The sequence below is a fragment of the Schistocerca gregaria genome, chromosome 1 (genome assembly GCF_023897955.1).
Source record: "Schistocerca gregaria isolate iqSchGreg1 chromosome 1, iqSchGreg1.2, whole genome shotgun sequence".
In the NCBI taxonomy this organism is placed as follows: domain Eukaryota; kingdom Metazoa; phylum Arthropoda; class Insecta; order Orthoptera; family Acrididae; genus Schistocerca; species Schistocerca gregaria.
In genome coordinates this window covers 840,595,040-840,612,894 of record NC_064920.1, presented here as the reverse complement: position 1 = coordinate 840,612,894, position 17,855 = coordinate 840,595,040, and the positions used below count along the sequence as shown (strand labels likewise).

Below are 17,855 nucleotides of genomic sequence, written 5' to 3'. Positions count from 1 at the left end.
TTGTTCTTCGCGTTGTGGTTTTCCTGTTAATACATATCGGTAAGAAGAATTTCATACTAGATTAATCTAGTACTGCTCTATCGAGTGAACACGTAAAATTCCGACTTCAAAATCATTTTGTTTGGAACGGGGACCAAACCGACGCATTCCGTCAACGCTGGGCGTCGTAAAAAAGACCTGAGGAACACGATCTGTTGGGGCTGACACCAGCCACATGTCGAAAAAATGAAATTGCAAATACCTGCCGAAACACCAGAGAATATGAGCGTGGCGACCCATAGGAGAGACAACCGGTATATACACTGTAATAGAAATGCAAAAATATGCGGCACAAATTGTAGGACACATTCCTCACACATAGACGAAGAAATTATGTCATATGAACATAGGTCTGGAAACGCTTACTTTCCATGCTCCAGTTCATTAATCATGGAAAACAGACACGAACAGAACGCACCGGCATACCGCACATAACTCTTTCTCACAGGAGATGTTCAGTATGACCTCCGTGAGCATTAATCGACGTATCAGCTCACCGTCGTAGTGATCTCGGATGCGCTGGTGTATCGCCGGAGTATTGCGTATTTTTCAGTAGCTTTCCATAATACGGATACGGACACTCAGATCATCTCATTCTGGGGCTCCATACACAAGATTTTTAAAAATGCACCCACAAATAAAAGTCCAGTGAGTTTAGGTCCGGAGAGAGTGGAGGTCAAGCAGTTGGTCCATCTCTACATATCTATCTCACACCGAATCTATTATTTAGAATACGACGGACATTAACACTAAAATGAGGATGTGCATGAAGTACATGTTTTGTCTCACAGAGCCTGCCGGCCGAAGTGCCCGAGCGGTTCTAGACGCTACAGTCTGGAACCGCGCCACCGCTACGGTCGCAGGTTGGAATCCTGCCTCGGGTATGGATATGTGTGATGTCCTTAGGTTAGTTACTTTTAAGTAGTTCTAAGTTCTACGGGACTTATGATCTCAGCAGTTGAGTCCCATAGTGCTCAGAGCCATTTGAACCATTTGTCTCACAGATAAATGCACATCTGCTAACCGATCAATAGAACATTCTCTGCGAAATAATGACAACTTTGTCCGTTGAACCTGGGAGGAAAAAGTGAGACCCCACCAAACATCACCAAAAATGCCGGTCCAAACACTGACAGTAAGTCTTTGTTGATGACTTGCTTCAACAGCTCTGCGAGGATTGACGTTTGCCCATACATGCCGATTGTGAAAATTAACCACCCGATCTCGTTGAAACGACGTCTTATCTGTGGACAACACCATTCCACTAAAATTAGGGTTGACACTTTGTTGAATAAACCACTAGCAGAAGAACCCCGTGCGGGGAAATCAGCTGCTGATAGGGGCTGCTACACGCTGTCCTCGTGTAACACTCGCCAGACAGTCACGCGATCAACGTTCAGCTACCTGTCCTGTACTGACACCACGGTCGTCCTCACTGCATGAAGAACTGCCGCCTCCAGTTGCGGTGTCTCCGTCCTTCTAGACCTCCCCCGGTCTCGAGTATCAGGCTTAAGCGCCCCATGTTCCCTAAGACGACGGCCAGTGGCTTCAAATCTTTTCCTGCGGGGGCACCTTCGTCCTGGAAATCTCTCCCGGTAAAAACGTTGAGCGCGAGCGCCACTGCCGTCAGCCAATGCATACGTCACATGGGTATCTGCCTCCTCTGCATTTGTGTACACTGCCACTGCACGAGCCAAATCTGCGATTAACTCTGTGTAGTAACCCGTGTGCTTAGAACGGTCCTACTGATACCTGGAACAGTTGATGTTACCCTTAAACAAGCAATGACGACGTCTCATGGCAACAAAACATTGTGGGTGCGCAACGAACCAGACGTCACCAAGAGTGCGTGTTCGCCATGATTCTAACGTTCTGTTCTTGTGTGTTTCCCATGATTAATGAGTTGGAGAAAATGAGTTGTAAGAAAGGCGTTTCCAGACCCATGTTCAAGTAACATGATTTCTTTGTCTACGTGTCAGCAACGTGTCCTGCAATTTGCGCCGTACATTTTTGGTGCACCTTGTATTGTGATAACTCTGATATTTTGTACGCTCGTATTTTGTTCAGTAGGTGGCAATGCGGAACTGTATCGAACTCCTTTCAGAAGGCAAATAACACAGCATCAGCCAGTAAGCCGGTGTCCGTTTATTTCTGGGTCTTTTCGACGAACAGAGCGAGCTGAGGTTCACGTGATCGGCGTTTTCGGAGCCACTGTTGATTCCCACAGAGATTTTCGGCATCGAGAAATGACATAACAAGCAAGTATAAAGCGTGTTCCAAAATTCCACAAGAAACCAGTGTCAGAGTTTTGTGTGCCAGTTCTTGAAAACGAGAATGACTTGCGCTTTTTTCCAATATCGGGAACGCATCGCTCCACCTGAGACTTCCGGTGTATTGCAATTAGAAAAGGGACAAGTTCTTTCTCATAACAAATTAGAATCGTCTTTGTATCCCGTCAGGTCCATTGGCATTTCCTCCGTTGAGCGAGTCAGCTGTTTTGCTATTCCGCTGTCACTTATTTCGACGTCTGTCATTCTGACGTTCGTGCAACAATTTCAAAGAGGAACTACAGTACAATTTTCATCAGTGTTTCAGTTTTGAGAAAAGGAGTTTTGTAATTCGGCGCTCTCTCTGTCACCCACCTTTTCGACGCCGTTGTTATCACAGAGTGGACTGATAGCTTCGATCCGTTTACTCATTTAATATGAGACCGAAGCTTCCTAGGATTTTCTGTTAAAGTTCGTAGAAAGGATTTTACTTTCGAATTCATTGATGCTTCACGCTTAGCTCTTCTCATGCTAATTTTGGTTTCGTTTAGTTTTCGTTTGTCTACGAGGCTTTGGCTACTCTTAAATTTGCCGTGAAGCTCTCTTTGCTTTGGTAACAGCTTTCTAAAACGAATCGTCCGCATTCCTCGCTACATTGCTCCACCCAAATTGTTGCATACTCACCCGCGAAAGGTTAGTGATAGTATCGGGTTGGCCTTATGCGGTGAACCATCCCGACATTCGGTGTAGTACAACTACGGATAACAAATGTGAATATGACCTAAGGGAAACTTCATCTCCAAGCATTTTGACTTTTCTTTTTACACAACAGGTGTTGTTTTAAGTATCCTTTCAGTATTATTACGGGGGACGTTCACGAAGTAATGGGGCAGCACCTATTTCTCAAGTATAAGACGAAAATACCTGATCTGGACACGACAGTCAAGTTTGAACCAATGAATAGGATACCAAAATAAGATCTACGAACTTAACACAAGTGAAAAGTATCAGTGTGGAATAATTATAATTGTTTATCAACTTAATGAGGGAATAACAGAATTATTATGTAAAACATCCACTTCAAATTAAGGTCACTCAGTGATTGTATATCTCATTAATATTATCATTTCCTTTTTGAGTGCCCTACCGATAAAATTTTACTTTCATAAATGTAATAAGCTGTAGGCAAACAGAGATACGGACTTCAATAGCCGTCCACAAGTGGTCGTGCAGAGTGCTTATATCTGTTTCTGGGCTACTGTTTCACTTAATCGCAAGAAAGATCAAACTGGCAAGGGTATTGAGCTGTCGTTCTCTAGTAAAAGATATCCACACAACAAGCTCGTTACCTCATTACGTTTCTGCAGATGACTATCTTTTACTTCAGCAATGTATTTACTTTCCCCGGAATCAAATAAAGCAACCTTTCAATCTACATTTGAGATTTCGCTCAGCAAAAAACTACAAAAATAGCAATTCTCAAATCGTTGTATACAATGAAACTTAACCAAACTTCAGATCGTATAACATGCAACAAATAAAACTACCAAAAACGTCAGTGTATATTACCTCGACAAGAAGCAGAAGTATTCTCCTTGTAAAGTTGCTCTCTTAACAGCAAGGGTCTGCTGAAAACCTTGACCACACAGCCATACATAATTAGTGACAGAATCGTAATGGCGCTCTTTGCGACACCATCCTGCGCCACATTGTATTCTACCTTCAGACAATCCCTATGTCGTCAAGTATTGTTGTCTCTCGGGACGTAAGTTTCATTTGCTCCACTAATATGCAACGAGCCATAGAGGATTGCAGCATCCAGTGTCGCCAGTTTGGACGCTGCAGTTTTTGACAGCACAGTGCGGGTCTGGGAGGGTCCGGGGGGCGCTCAAGCCCTCAAATGGAACCCTCTATACCAATTCTAGAGCCCTATATGCCTCTGCTTTTGCTGTTCTTATGACGTTTCTAATGTACAATGACTGCCAAGAAGAAAGTGAAGCTCGCAGAGGGAGAGTAAGAAACGAAATGAAGCTTTATGGGTTGAAATGGTATGTGATTACAACGCAGAGTCAAATTTACAATTAATTTCGCAGTATAAGCCCTCTTATCAGTACGACGTTGCACCCACTTTGGGAATGGTGTCATACCGTTGTATCCTCTCCTGACTTAACTGGCTTACAACTGTTGTAACTGGTACTTGGTATGCAGAATATTGGTGCTGCTGCGGAGCTGTCACTCGATCTGGTCCCAAATATCTTCAATCAGGGACAGATCTGAAAATCTTGCTGGCTACGAGAGTACCTCAATATCAAGAAGACAGTTCATAGAGAAGTGTACCACGTGTGGACGAGCTTTGTTGTGTTGAAAAATGGCACCACGACACTGTCGCACTAGAGAACGCAGGATGTCCGTGATGTACGGTTGTGTCCTCAGAGTTCCATGAAGTGACCCAATAGATCCCCAAACCTTGGCGCCAAAACCAACCTTTCCACGTCTCCATAAAACATTGGGAGAATGAGACCTTTCCTCATTTTCACCAACATACGTGCCGACGATGATAATCCAGGACAGTGTAGAACTGTAGTACATTGCCTTTCATCAGCAGTCCTTCCTTTCCAGTTACGACATCACACCAAATGCAGCTGTTCGTGTTGTGTCGTTAACGGCACCCTACCCACGGGGCGGTAATTTCCTAGTCCATCTGCCGTTAGTCTCCGGTTCCACTCTGATTACGGCAGGCTGCGCCACGTCCAGTCGTACAGGACATGGAAGTCCGTCGTTGATACCCCGACACGAAAGGGGACAGCTGGATCCCCTATATCGTAGTTCAGTGGAGGTGGCAGCATGCTGAACTGCCCCTTCGTCCTAATGCTCGGCCACTGGACAGAGTTTCGAATCCCAGTGATGGTAGAGATGGCCACGTCATCGATACGATGTTGAACAATATAGGCTGCAAGTCACATTGCTGTCTAACTGCTCGACAATGACGACTGATCTGGGAAGAGGTTTAAATACATCTCCTCGATGCTGACTTCACTTGAGGAGCGTGTTTCTGTGTCACTACGGAAGTGTTCTGAAATAGAGGCAGTAGCCCAGCGGCTGATGGCATGTGGCAGTCCGTCCAGTCATAGACGCTTTCTGAGGGCTGACCCCAGGGAACTGATACGCAGAAGTCTCGTGATACGGTAGCAGCGACTTCTGCTGGGCTGTTGAACACACAGTCGGCGACCAAGGGTCGTCATTGTCCGTTTCCTGGTATGCTGTTCTTGACTCCAAGGTCTTCTACAGTCCATCACTTACACAAATAAACATAATGAAAATGACACCTTCCCATACGGGTTGCTTCCCGACCCTACAAAACTACTAGTAAATATATTACAGCGAATGTTAACGATAACACAAAGTGGTGCCTTCACGCATAACTCGTAAAATAACAAAAAACAAACTAATATTTATATATGTACACGTGCAACATATCAGAACAGCGTGCCGATACCTGCCCTTGTATGTAGCGCACTTGGTTTTTTTGTGGCTCCCACTAAATCTGAACTACGATCAACATAAAGTTTATTTTGGTACATAAACGCAAATACTCTGCCTGGCAAGAAAAGAAGCACTAAGAAGATATAGTCAAAACTGAATGTAACTTCGTACACCAGCACACCACTGGCGGATAGGTAAATGATTATAGTTGCAACACTCTGTGAGATACAACAGCCAGCGGGTTGCATTACTGTCAGGCCCGGATGTACGACGCAGGGGTTGGGAGGGCGGGGGACAGACAGGGGTATCTGCCCCGGGCGGCAATTTCAGGGGCGCCAAATTCATATTTTTGAAGAATAAACCTTGTTTCACATAGCACCTAGCATCCAGCACATGTTGGTCTATCGATTATTCATATAATTTTGAAACGCACACCTGTTGGTTTTTTGAACATTTTTGAACAAATTCTAAGTTGATTTCTGAACTACTCATAAGTTTATTTTGAATGCGTGCCTAGCGTACTTGATGTCTCTGCCAGGAGAATCCCCGCCGTATAGAGAAATAAAAAACTTCCTGTAGACAAAAGGGGACGAGACTACACGAGCTCAGCCGAATAAATCCGGACGGCTGAGTGCCAGTCTCTGTTTACGTGACTTATTGCGTGCGCGAATGATAGCCGTTGTCATATTAATTAGCGAAATCCATAGATTCAGAGTACAAGAGTGGAAACAAAGGGTGAACAGGAAGAATGATTACATACTATCTTATCTGTGTATTCTAGAAAATGAAATTTTGACAGAAAAGTTTTGTCAGAACGCTACAGTTCTAAGGGCCAAAAGTTGTACAGTCTCCAGTTAGCAGGAGCTTAAGTTCTATTAACGGAATAGCTCGGAAAAAACGTTGTACGAATACGTAATAACGCCTAACCGGAGAATAAATGCGGGATAACTGAAACGGTAATTCTGGTAGGGCTAGCGAAGTTAACCGGAGAATACGTTTTCACAGTGGCAGGAAGAGTTACAGAATTGGTAATGACAAATTGTTTATTAGAACAAGGATGGAAGAACATGAAGAGTCCAAATTTATATAAAAATTTCGTACTACTACTATTTATTGATCTCATGCTTGAGAAACTGGAGCGTGTGAATAAAATATGAAACTATTTCCTAACATAAAACGTTTTGCTTGTAGTAGGCGTAATAGGCATTTGATATTGGTACTTCGTGAGTTACATTCTTTCGTGTTATTTATGTAAATGAAGTAGATAAAAATGATCATTTGTGCCAAAACACTCTCCTTTATTTGGCGTGTGTTACAACTGCTGCAATATTGGAAAGGCCTATTTCGTTTTATCTAGCAGACAGTGACAACATGGACGTAATCAAATCGAGGAACCACACCAGTCTTGGGTATTATTCATATGAATAGCTTTTTCAGTATTAGATAATGACATTCTGGTCTTTCAAGCAGAGAAAAGCCCGAAGAACTTAGGTCATACGAAAGGGAAAGTTATTAAGTAATAGGCAATAAAGAGTGCAAATTTTCTGAACAGTTCTTATTCTTCCAGTCACAAATAACCCCACCCGGTACTAATTGAGAGTATTTTGTAAGGGAGTTACGATGTCAAACAGGCCGACTAGAAGCAGGTGAGGCACCACAGGACACTTTAATTTCCACTGTCGTGAATACCAGTTCGATGGCTTCCATTACAAAATATACACGTTTGAAATTCACAGAGCGAAATACAGTGACGTGCGACAGAAGAACGCCGTGTGAAGAGGCGCGGCACTGCACTTTGGCAAGGTCAAGACCAAATAACATGTCTTACCTTTCATCGAACATGTATGTTTTATATGTCGAACTCTTCAGAAGTATGAGCGCTACAAAATAAACATATTTTTGAAAATCGATTTTTTAAAATTTTTGACGGTCTGTCTCAAAAGCTTGAGGGGGAGGACGGGGCGCCACTATCATGTTTTTGCCCCGTTTCGGAAATTCGTAGATCCGGGGCTGATTACTGTCGTTCATCTTGAGTGTTCTTAGCACGTCTGGTAGGGTATAAAAGGGGGGTGAACAGCGCCAGACGTTGACTGATCACTGAAAAGATCACAGAGCTGGTGCCTACTCGTGTGAGACAGCATTATCAGCACCTGACAGACTTTGAAAGGAGCGACATTGTTGATCTCCATTGGGTTAGCTTGTCGAATTGTGCAATATCCAGATTTGTTGGAATTCAGATGTTACAGTGGCCCAGTGCTGGACTGCTTGCAAATGTGAGAGCGCTCATACTGCTCGACAAGTTCCTAGTCGATCTGACTATCAAAAAGGAGAACCTGTGCATTGTGCATCAAGCACATTGTAACGCACCCCTTTGGTCATAGACTAGCAGCAGCCAGACTAGGGAATTACCATCTGATGCGTAGGTTGTCATTAACATAACAATACAAACGGCTACGTTTGGAGTGGTGTTGCGACTGGGATGTATGAACTGCTGATGAAAAGCGTCGCATTGTGTTCAGTGATGAATAGCGGTTCATTATTACCCGTGGATGACCATGATCGACAAGTACGTCGGCCACCCAGGAAGAGGAACCACTCTTCCTTCTCTCTCTCTGTCTCTCTCTCTCTCTCTCTCTCTCTTTTTTTTTTTTTTTTTTTTTTTTTTGAGAGAGAGAGAGAGAGAGAGAGAGAGAGCTTCAGTGGCGTTACTCTTGGCGACATTATGTGGGGAACCCTTCGGTACGTCTGGACGTCACGACTAGCAGTGACTGAAGGAATTTTGATGACACAATAGCGTGCCACCGACATGCTGCACCTTCATACGTTACTTTCCATGTGACAGCATCGTGGCGTCAGTTTCCAACAGGACAATGCTCGGCACACATGACACTTGTCAGTGTGAACTGTCTACTTGATGTGGCACTCCTGTGCCCAGCAAGAACCCCAGATCTGTCATCAACAGAACAAGCACTGATGTCAACCTCACTGACTAGCAGCATCCAGGATGTCAAGAACCAGCTACAACAGTTGTAGGTTGGCTTACTTCAGGAAAGGATACAACGGCTTTGTGACCCCTTCGTAACTGAACTACTGCATGCATCCAGGCAAGAAATTGTGTAACGTTGTACTGTTCTTGGTAAATATGACTTGATTTTGTAGTCACTGAAAGAACTCCACACTTGCTGTCAACCTGTGACGTTTCATTGCTTTTCCTCCATCCCTTCTGCTTACTTTACTTTTCTTGTCAGGCAGTGATATCCTGGGGATAGAGTAAATGCATATGCTGACATATACTGACGTCATCATAAACGTCATTGTGGAACACATTGTGCTGTGGTCAGCTTAACTGATTAGTGATAATTAGAACTGTCAGTGCTCAGGATCCAGTCGAGTTCCACATAACCTAGATTGGTATGTGTTTACTGTATAGCTCAGCTCCCGTTTGACATGTCATCAATGAGTCTGACCACATGCATTTGCTACTTGTTTAATGTCAAGTATTTGTTGCATTATTGTTCATAAAAATCAGTTATAATGTAACGCTAGAGTTCGCACAGAGTCGTGCAATGCTGTATTAAACTCGTGGCGTCAAGAAGCACAATTTCATATCGTCATTAATTTCGTAAGTCCATTGGGTGCAATTTCAATTTTTTTCCCTGTAATATTTGCGAGTAACTATCAGCAGCCGAAAAGCGACACTTTTGGCAGTTCGACCACGTGTCCGCCGCAGCGAGTACATTCGAGCCGCTTCCGAGTTTTCTCTTCCTTTATCTGCTGCACAATGTTTGTGTTCAGCGTTGAGGTACCCAATCAGACCTCCACCGGTCGGGTGAACCGCGCGACGATCCACGCCGTCCACAGCCGTGAGCCGTCCGCTGTGTGTGGAAGCTGGCGACCGCTCGGTGGACTCCGCTTGCTATGCACCTGATAGCATGGCAGTGTTCATCATCAAACCAAAAGAGAAATATTGCTGTGGCTGTTTGGATGAAGACAAGGAAAAAAATGTTTATCAACGAAAAAATGATTCAAAGATAAATCTAATATTTCTCACATAAATCTGTTGCCAAACCTCCAAGTTCAAGAGCCTATAAACTAAAAAACCTCTTGTGGTGTATGAACGACAATTTTGTGAATGGCTGGAATCGATACGATCCAAAACAGGTAAGAGCTACCATCAGTGATGAAGAGAGGCTAGTCGCAACAACACGATTTCTGGCTACGGTAAGATGTTATGAAGACCTAAAATACAGCTGTTCCTTTTCACCTCAACTGCTTGGAAGAGTCATCTTTGAAATGTTCTAGGCCATCTTCGACACCCTGCAGCCATACACTAGCCAGTAAGCGGATCACTTTATATCCTGTGATAGTAACTTTGGCTCACATCTCAGTGGTGACAGCTGGGTCTATCAGTAGATTGGAATTCACTAGGCGTGGCTTGAACCTCAATAGATATGGGAAGGGGAGGCTGGCAAAGCTTATAGGAGACAGAGGGGTGGGATCACTCATGGAAAAATTCTTGTGGTAATTGGTTTTAGAGTTGCACCTTTTTTAGATTGAAGTCAGCTGACAAGTACACCTGCTTAAAGGAAGTCTCTCTAACTAAGGGCTCACCTTCAGAGGATGTAATGTTTCCAAGTAGAGAAGGAATTAGCATATTTCACCAAAATATAAGAGGTATTAGAGATAATGTTAGTGAACTGCTTATAGACGTTGACTTTGAAATTATTGGCATATCAAAGCACCACTTAAATATCCAGAATGAGATTTTCACTCTGCAGCGGAGTGTGCGCTGATATGAAACTTCCTGGCAGATTAAAACTGTGTGCCCGACCGAGACTCGCGGGCAAGTGCTCTACCGGGCGTGAGTCGTGCTTCGGTAGCTCAGTTGGTAGAGCACTTGCCCGCGAAAGGTAAAGGTCCCGAGTTCGAGTCTCGGTTGGGCACACAGTTTTAATCTGCCAGGAAGTTTCATATCAGCGCACACTCCGCTGCAGAGTGAAAATCTCATTCTGGAAACACCCCCCCAGGATGTGGCTAAGCCTTGTCTCCACAATATCCTTTCTTTCAGGAGTGCTAGTTCTGCAAGGTTCGCAGGAGAGCTTCTGTAAAGTTTGGAAGGTAGGAGGCGGATACTGGCAGAAGTAAAGCTGTGAGTACCGGGCGTGAGTCGTGCTTTGGTAGCTCAGTTGGTAGAGCACTTGCCCGCGAAAGGCAAAGGTCCCGAGTTCGAGTCTCGGTCGGGCACACAGTTTTAATCTGCCAGGAAGTTTCACCACTTAAATAATTTGACAATTTAGAGACTTCCTTTACCAGGATACAGATTAGCTAGCTGTTTTTCAAGGAGTTCCTTACGGATGGGGCAGTGGCTATGTATGAAAAAAACAGTATTCCATTTGAGTCCATAGACGTATCACGACACTGCGCTGAACAGATATTTGAATGTTGTGCAAGGGCAGTTGAATTTATTGAAACAAAACTTCTACTTGTTGTTGTTTATAGGTCCCCTAACTCTAACTTCAAGCCATTTCTTCTCAAGCTAGAGAGGGTTCTTGATTCACTTTGTAGGAAGTACCAGAAATTAGTTACATGTGGTGACTTCAATATAAATTTTGTATATGATGGTGCAAGGAAAAGGATGTTGGTAGATCTCCTAAATTCATGTAATCTGATGCAGACTCTATTTTTTCCAACTAGGGTGCAGGGGAACAGTAGCACAGCCATAGACAATATTTTTATTCATTCTTCATTACTAGATCGGCTTTCTGTTAGTAAAAAGGTGAATGGCTTTTCAGACCATGATGCACACATTTTAACACTACTGTGTTACAGTTTCTAACATACAGTTCAACAAAACCTGACGTTTAATTTTACAGAATGGGCATATCATTAGTGATAACTGAACAGTTCAAATTTCTGGGTGTTCAGATAGACAGTAAGCCGTCGTGGAAAGCACACGTTCAGGGTCTTGTTCAGAAGAAGTGAAGTGTTGTGTGACGAGGGCCACCCGTCGGGTAGACCGCCTGGTGCAAGTCTTTCGATTTGACGCCACTTCGGCGATTTGCGCGTCGGTGGGGATGAAATGATGATGATTAGGACAAGACAACACCCAGTCCCTGAGCGGAGAAAATCTCCGACCCAGCCAGGAATCGAACCCGGGCCCTTGGGATTGACAGTCTGTCGCGGTGACCACTCAGCTGCCGGGGTGATCGTCCGCCACTAAAATTAGTCTTCTTTGCTTATTTTCATTCGCTTATGTCATATGGTGTTATATTTTGGGGTAAATCTTCCCATTCTAAAAGGATATTTTTGGTGGTTCGGGCAATAATTGTTGTGGTAAGTTCACACAACTCTTGTAGACCCCTGTTCACGAGTCTGGGTATTTTGACATTGGCTTATTAATATATACATTCTTGTTAACAATATTAGCTCATTCCCAAGAATAAACGGCTTTCACTCAGTTAATACTCAGCAGGAGTCCCTTGGAAAATTAAGGTGATCCTTGTTGTATTGTTGGCTTCGTTTACTTAAACTTATGGATTGACTTTTTTCGTGTTCATAAACATTTATTTTTACGTGTTATTACTTTTATGTTGTAATTTCATGTATTGACACATCCCATGACCTTAGGGATTTGCTCCTCAAATTGATCCTACGGACTTGACGTGTAAATAAATAAAATAAAATAACCGTTAATACTTTTATCCCACTGTGAGACAAGATGCCCAGTGCCTTCATGGAAAAATGTTTGCGATTACCTACAGAATCATGACTATAGCGAGACGTTCACATCTACTTGCGAAGCAAATTGACGGTCACAAGATGTCTTTCTTCAGGGCTCTAAAAATATTGAAATCGCATGGGGAACTATTGGGACTGCATGGGGTATGTGTGAGGGCTTCCCAGCGAAACTTCTGCAGTGTAGTCGAAACAACCTTGGCAACGTGTGGGCGGGCTTTACCCTGCAACAGAATGATGCCGTCCATCAACATTCATGGCCGTTTGGACTTGATGGCGCGCTTCATGTGGATGCTTTGCAAAACTTGAAGCGCGCCATCAAGTCCAAACGGCCATGAATGTTGATGGACGGCATCATTCTGTTGCAGGGTAAAGCCCGCCCACACGTTGCCAAGGTTGTTTCGACTACACTGCAGAAGTTTTGCTGGAAAGCCCTTACACATCCCCCATGCAGTCCCGATAGTTACCCATGCGATTTCCATATTTTTACAGTCCTGAAGAAAGACATCCGTCGCCGTTGATTTGCTTCGCATGAAGCGGTGCACGTCTGGGTATGGTCATGGTTCCGAAGGCAATCGCAAACATTTTTCTATGAAGGCATTGGCCGTCTTGCTCACAGTGGAATAAATGTATAGCGGTTATGGCGATTACTTTTGAAACAAAAACCGGTTTACTTACTTTTTATCTATCTGTATCGTTTTCATTTCCCTTATAGCTAATAATGAGACTCCTACAGCCCGTATTTTGCTCAGGAGCAAAAAATATTTAGACACTTCATGTCTTACACTTTTAGTAATCGCTAAACGTGTCACAGCAACACAAGCAAAGCGAATGAAACGAGACAGAGAAAGAGAAATAAACGCACATAAATAGACTTGCACTTCACAAAAACTTCGAGAGGTTCTCGTCATATTGCACCAACGTCCCCATTTTTTGAATGAAATATGACGGCCCAGAGATATACGAGTTAAGAATTGATTTCAATTGACAGACTTAACAACATGCTTGGCATTCCGAAGTAGAAAATGGTTAACAGTGTGGTGCATCACTGCTCCGGTAGCTATTAACAACAAAATGTGAAAGGTGTATCCGTGCCCTTATTAACGTGTTATAGGAAAAGTAAAGAAAATTCAAGTCACGATGGCCGTTCAGGGGTTGAACAATGGTCCTCTCTAATATTGGTCACACATTAAAATTTGTGCCATCTCACGCTGTGAGCACACATGTCAGGTGATCGCTTGCAGGTGCGAGGGGGCAAGGGAGTGCTGATGGCGCAGGGGAATCACCCCGTGATGCAAACGTCATACTCACAAAACAGATAAGGCATAATATGCCCCCTCTCCCAATTATAATTAGAGAACAACATGTGGAACACTTGACTGAAAAGTGACGATGATGATGATGAACGGCCACTGATGATGGTGCCAGAAGTGTCTTGTGAAATCCCGCAGTCCAAGTGGATGACCCACTTGACTATTTCGGTTATGTGTGCGACGACTTTATGCTGGCTACGTATTCCATGTGCCCCGGTCATTAATTGTTTGTACACTTTATCAGTACAGAATTACTAGCGATAAGAGATGCGGAAACTACTCTGAATAAAATCAGGTAACACACAGCGCAGCCTATTAGTGTTTGGTCCCACATCCTCTGGAACGCCACATAGCAGGCCCAATACAAGGTAAGCTCCACAACGTTACAAAGCAGTAGAAACATGTTATGATGTCTTTGGTATTCGCCGAAAAATAAATGTTGTATGGCCGGAGTGACTGAGGTTCAACATCAACATCCACGAAAAGCACCATTGATTTCCTGGTTGTCGTTTTACACCATGAGACACGATGAACCACAAGCTTCTCTAAAAGGAGTGGCACCCAGAGGAGACAAAACCGTGTCACTTTCATGATGAAGTTTGACATAAGCACAAAAAAGTTTATACGACCCAATGCTGAAAATTTGTTGAATTCAAAACGTCTTTCATCGCATTTTTTTTCCTTTGTTCTGTGACTGATTTTGACCTATCTACCACTGACGTATTTTTCGAAAATGTCCCAGAACATCCAACACAACCCTGTATGGCAGTTCCATCGACGAATTCAGCAAGGCTCTAGAAAGCACGAAACCGAGAAAGGCACCTGTATCTGACGGCAACCCCCTGCACATCATTCAAAGTGGTGGCTTGCCTTTAAAAACCAGAATCTTCTCCCTCTTTCTTCTAATGTGAGACGTCTGTAACGTATTTGTTGAAATGAAGAACTGCACAGATGTCACCATGTTTTTTTTTTTTTTTTTTTAAAAAAAAAAGAAGGCGACCGAAGCACACGTGGTAACCAGTGTCATGTCCTCGCTCTCCGTGGCTGGTAAAATCTTTGCATCTTTGCTAGAATTCTGTCGAAGCGCCTCCAAACTCTTTCCGAGACTGCACTTCCTGCCGACCGTGGTGGTCGAGCAGTTCTAGGCGCTTCAGTCTGGAACCGCGCGACCGCTACGGTCGCAGGTTCGAATCCTGCCTCGAACATGGATGTGTGTGATGTCCTTAGGTTAGTTAGATTTAAGTAGTTCTAATTTCTAGGGGACTGATGGCCTCAGATGTTAAGTCCCATAGTGCTCAGAGCCATTTGAACCATTTGAGCCCCTGCACTTGTTGAATCTCAGTGCGGATTTCAGCCCTCCAGAGGAACTGTTAATATTATCTTCTGTTCACGGTAACTGCAGGAGAAGCTCAGGGTACAAGATAAGCCTTAGCTCTTTGAGTTCTATGACCTAGAAAAGGCCTTTGACACAGTGCACAGAGAACCTGTGTGGAAGGTCTTAAAACGTTTTGGCTGCCCTGAATACTTTGTTAAACTGATTCAAGCTTTCCACGATGTCATGTGTGGGCAAGTGCTACATCAGAATGAAACGTCTGATATATTTCCTATTACGAATGAACCCATACAAGGATATGACCTCATGACAAAGTTGTTTGCTGTTTGCCTATCAGCCAAGCTTTACGAGATATCGTCTGTAAACAGCACAGGAACATAACTTAAATACAGATTAGACGGAGTGCGATTTAATCAGTCCACACTGCACTCTAAAATGTTCAAACGTCTCGCTCAGGTAACTGAACTGCAGTACGTTGACGACAATGCTTCTCCAGCTCCCCCCCCCCCCCCTCCCCCAGAGTTGCAACTGTCTGTAAACTGTTCCAGTGCTGGTTATAAACGGTTTGGTCTGACTGTTAACATCCCAAAAACAAAGGCAGACAGCTCCTGTAACTGCCTTTCCAGATTTCAATATCTCTGTTTCCAGCATACCTTTGGGCCAAGTGGAACACTTCCTCTGTCTAGGAAGTATATTATCAACTAACTGCTCACCAGAAAAGGACGTGGAGAACAGGATGCATGCTGCACATGTTGCTTTTGCACGTCCCCTACACAGGGTCTTTCTGAATAAAGATCTGACACTATGCAACAGACTGATGGTGTAACGAGCAATTGTTTTTACCCTGCTCCAGGATATCGAAATCTAGACACTGCATCGTATATCGCGGTGTTCTTAAGAAACTAGAACTGTTAAACCAATAGGAGCTTAGATACATTAAGAACATCAAACGGGATGACTTCGTATCAAACACTACGGTCCCTGAGAAGGGAAAGATATATAGTACAGAAGCCACCGTAATTAGTCGCCAACTCAAAAGAATTGGGCCCGTCCAGCAGATAAGGAACAACAATTTGCTCGACAAATTTTGTACAGTGAAGGGAGCACAGCTAGAAGGCCTCGTAGTGCTTCTCTGAAGCGCAATAAAGACCAGTCCTAGAAGCACCTAAAGAGTCTAAACATTGACCCAAGTAATAGGTGCGCCGCAACAGAAGATCGTAATCAATAGCGCACAACTACTTCAGCTCCTGTCTTACGTTTTGAGCAGGAACATAGGAGGCAGGAAAATGAAAAATGTCAGAGATGCGCCGTCCGGAGTGGCCGAGCGGTTCTAGGCGCTTCAGTCTGGAACCGCGCGACCGCTACGGTCGCAGGTTCGAATCCTGCCTCGAACATGGATGTGTGTGATGTCCTTAGGTTAGTTAGATTTAAGTAGTTCTAATTTCTAGGGGACTGATGTCCTCAGAAGTTAAGTCCCATAGTGTTCTGAGCCATTTGAGCCATTCTGTCCTTAGCGGTTTCTATCCTGGGCGATGATGAATCAGTGAATCAATCTGACCTTATTTCACCACCTCAGGGGTTGAATTTCCAAAAACAGTGAAACACGTTTTTTTCCCTCTAACCGAGAATTTTCAATGATTTAGCTTTGAAAATGCTTTCGCAATGAAATATTTTCATAAAACGTTTCACCCCCTATTTCAACGCCTTAGGGGTCGAATTAAAAAAAAAAAAAAAAAAAAAAAAAACATTGCCACGCTTTTTGTTATTTCTAACAGAGAAGCTAAGTACAAATTTTGATAGGTTTTACCTTCAAAAATGCTTTGTTAGGTTATTTTAGGTTAGGTCAGGTAAGGTTAGGTTAGATTTACACTATTAAACATTTCCATGAAAACTTTCATCCCCCATTCCACCCCCATAGAGGTTGCATTTCCAAAAAGAGTAAGACATGTACTTTTTTATTTACAACTGAGAAGCCAAATTCAAATTTTCGTAGATTTGTCTTTAAAATGCTTTCATAATAAAATATTTTCTTAAAAAATCTCATACCCTATTTCACTCCCTTAGGGGTTCAATTTCCAGAAACACTGAAACCCGTATTTTTTTAGTTGTAACCGAGAAGTCAAATACCAATGCTCATGAGTATAGCTTTAAAATACTTTAGTAGTTGCTTAGTAATGATATAGTTCAAAAAATTTTCACCCGCTATTTCACCCCCAAAATGTTAAATTTCCAAAATCGCCGAAACAGACATTTTTTTTACTTCTGACAGAGAAACCAAATACCGATTTTCGAGATGTAGATTCAAAATTGTCTTACTAGCGACATTTTTAAAAAAAAAATCCCTTCACTCTCTATTTCACCCCCTTAGGGGTGAAAAAAAAATTCCTTCTTGGACGAAGCCTACAGTATAAGACCCACACCTTCTCCTAAATTTAAGTTTCTGGGTGGTGATGAGTCAGCCATTCAGTCAGCCAGTCAGAACATTGCCTTATGTACAGTACACACTAAAGTTCACTAGACTGTTGTCTAAAAATTTTGTAATAAATCGATCAAGAACTTTACGAGACTTTTGGTAGCAACCTTTTCCTTTTACATGTTCGTGTGTCAGTGCCAAAATTTCAAAGCAAACGGTGAAGAACATCTGGAAAGTTAAGATTTTCAACTAACGAACAATTTCCTTTTTTA

General features: G+C 43.2%; 1 protein-coding gene across 1 annotated transcript in view; it reads left to right on the top strand.

Moving 5' to 3' along the window:
* Nucleotides 1–14,151: 14,151 nt before the first annotated feature.
* The window catches only part of LOC126272404 (beta-glucuronidase-like), a 126,706-nt gene continuing 123,002 nt past the window's right edge, over nucleotides 14,152–17,855 (top strand). Inside the window, exon 1 of the mRNA XM_049975236.1 lies at nucleotides 14,152–14,205. The gene's annotated coding sequence lies outside the window, so the exon portion shown is untranslated. The remainder of the gene's footprint in view (nucleotides 14,206–17,855) is intronic.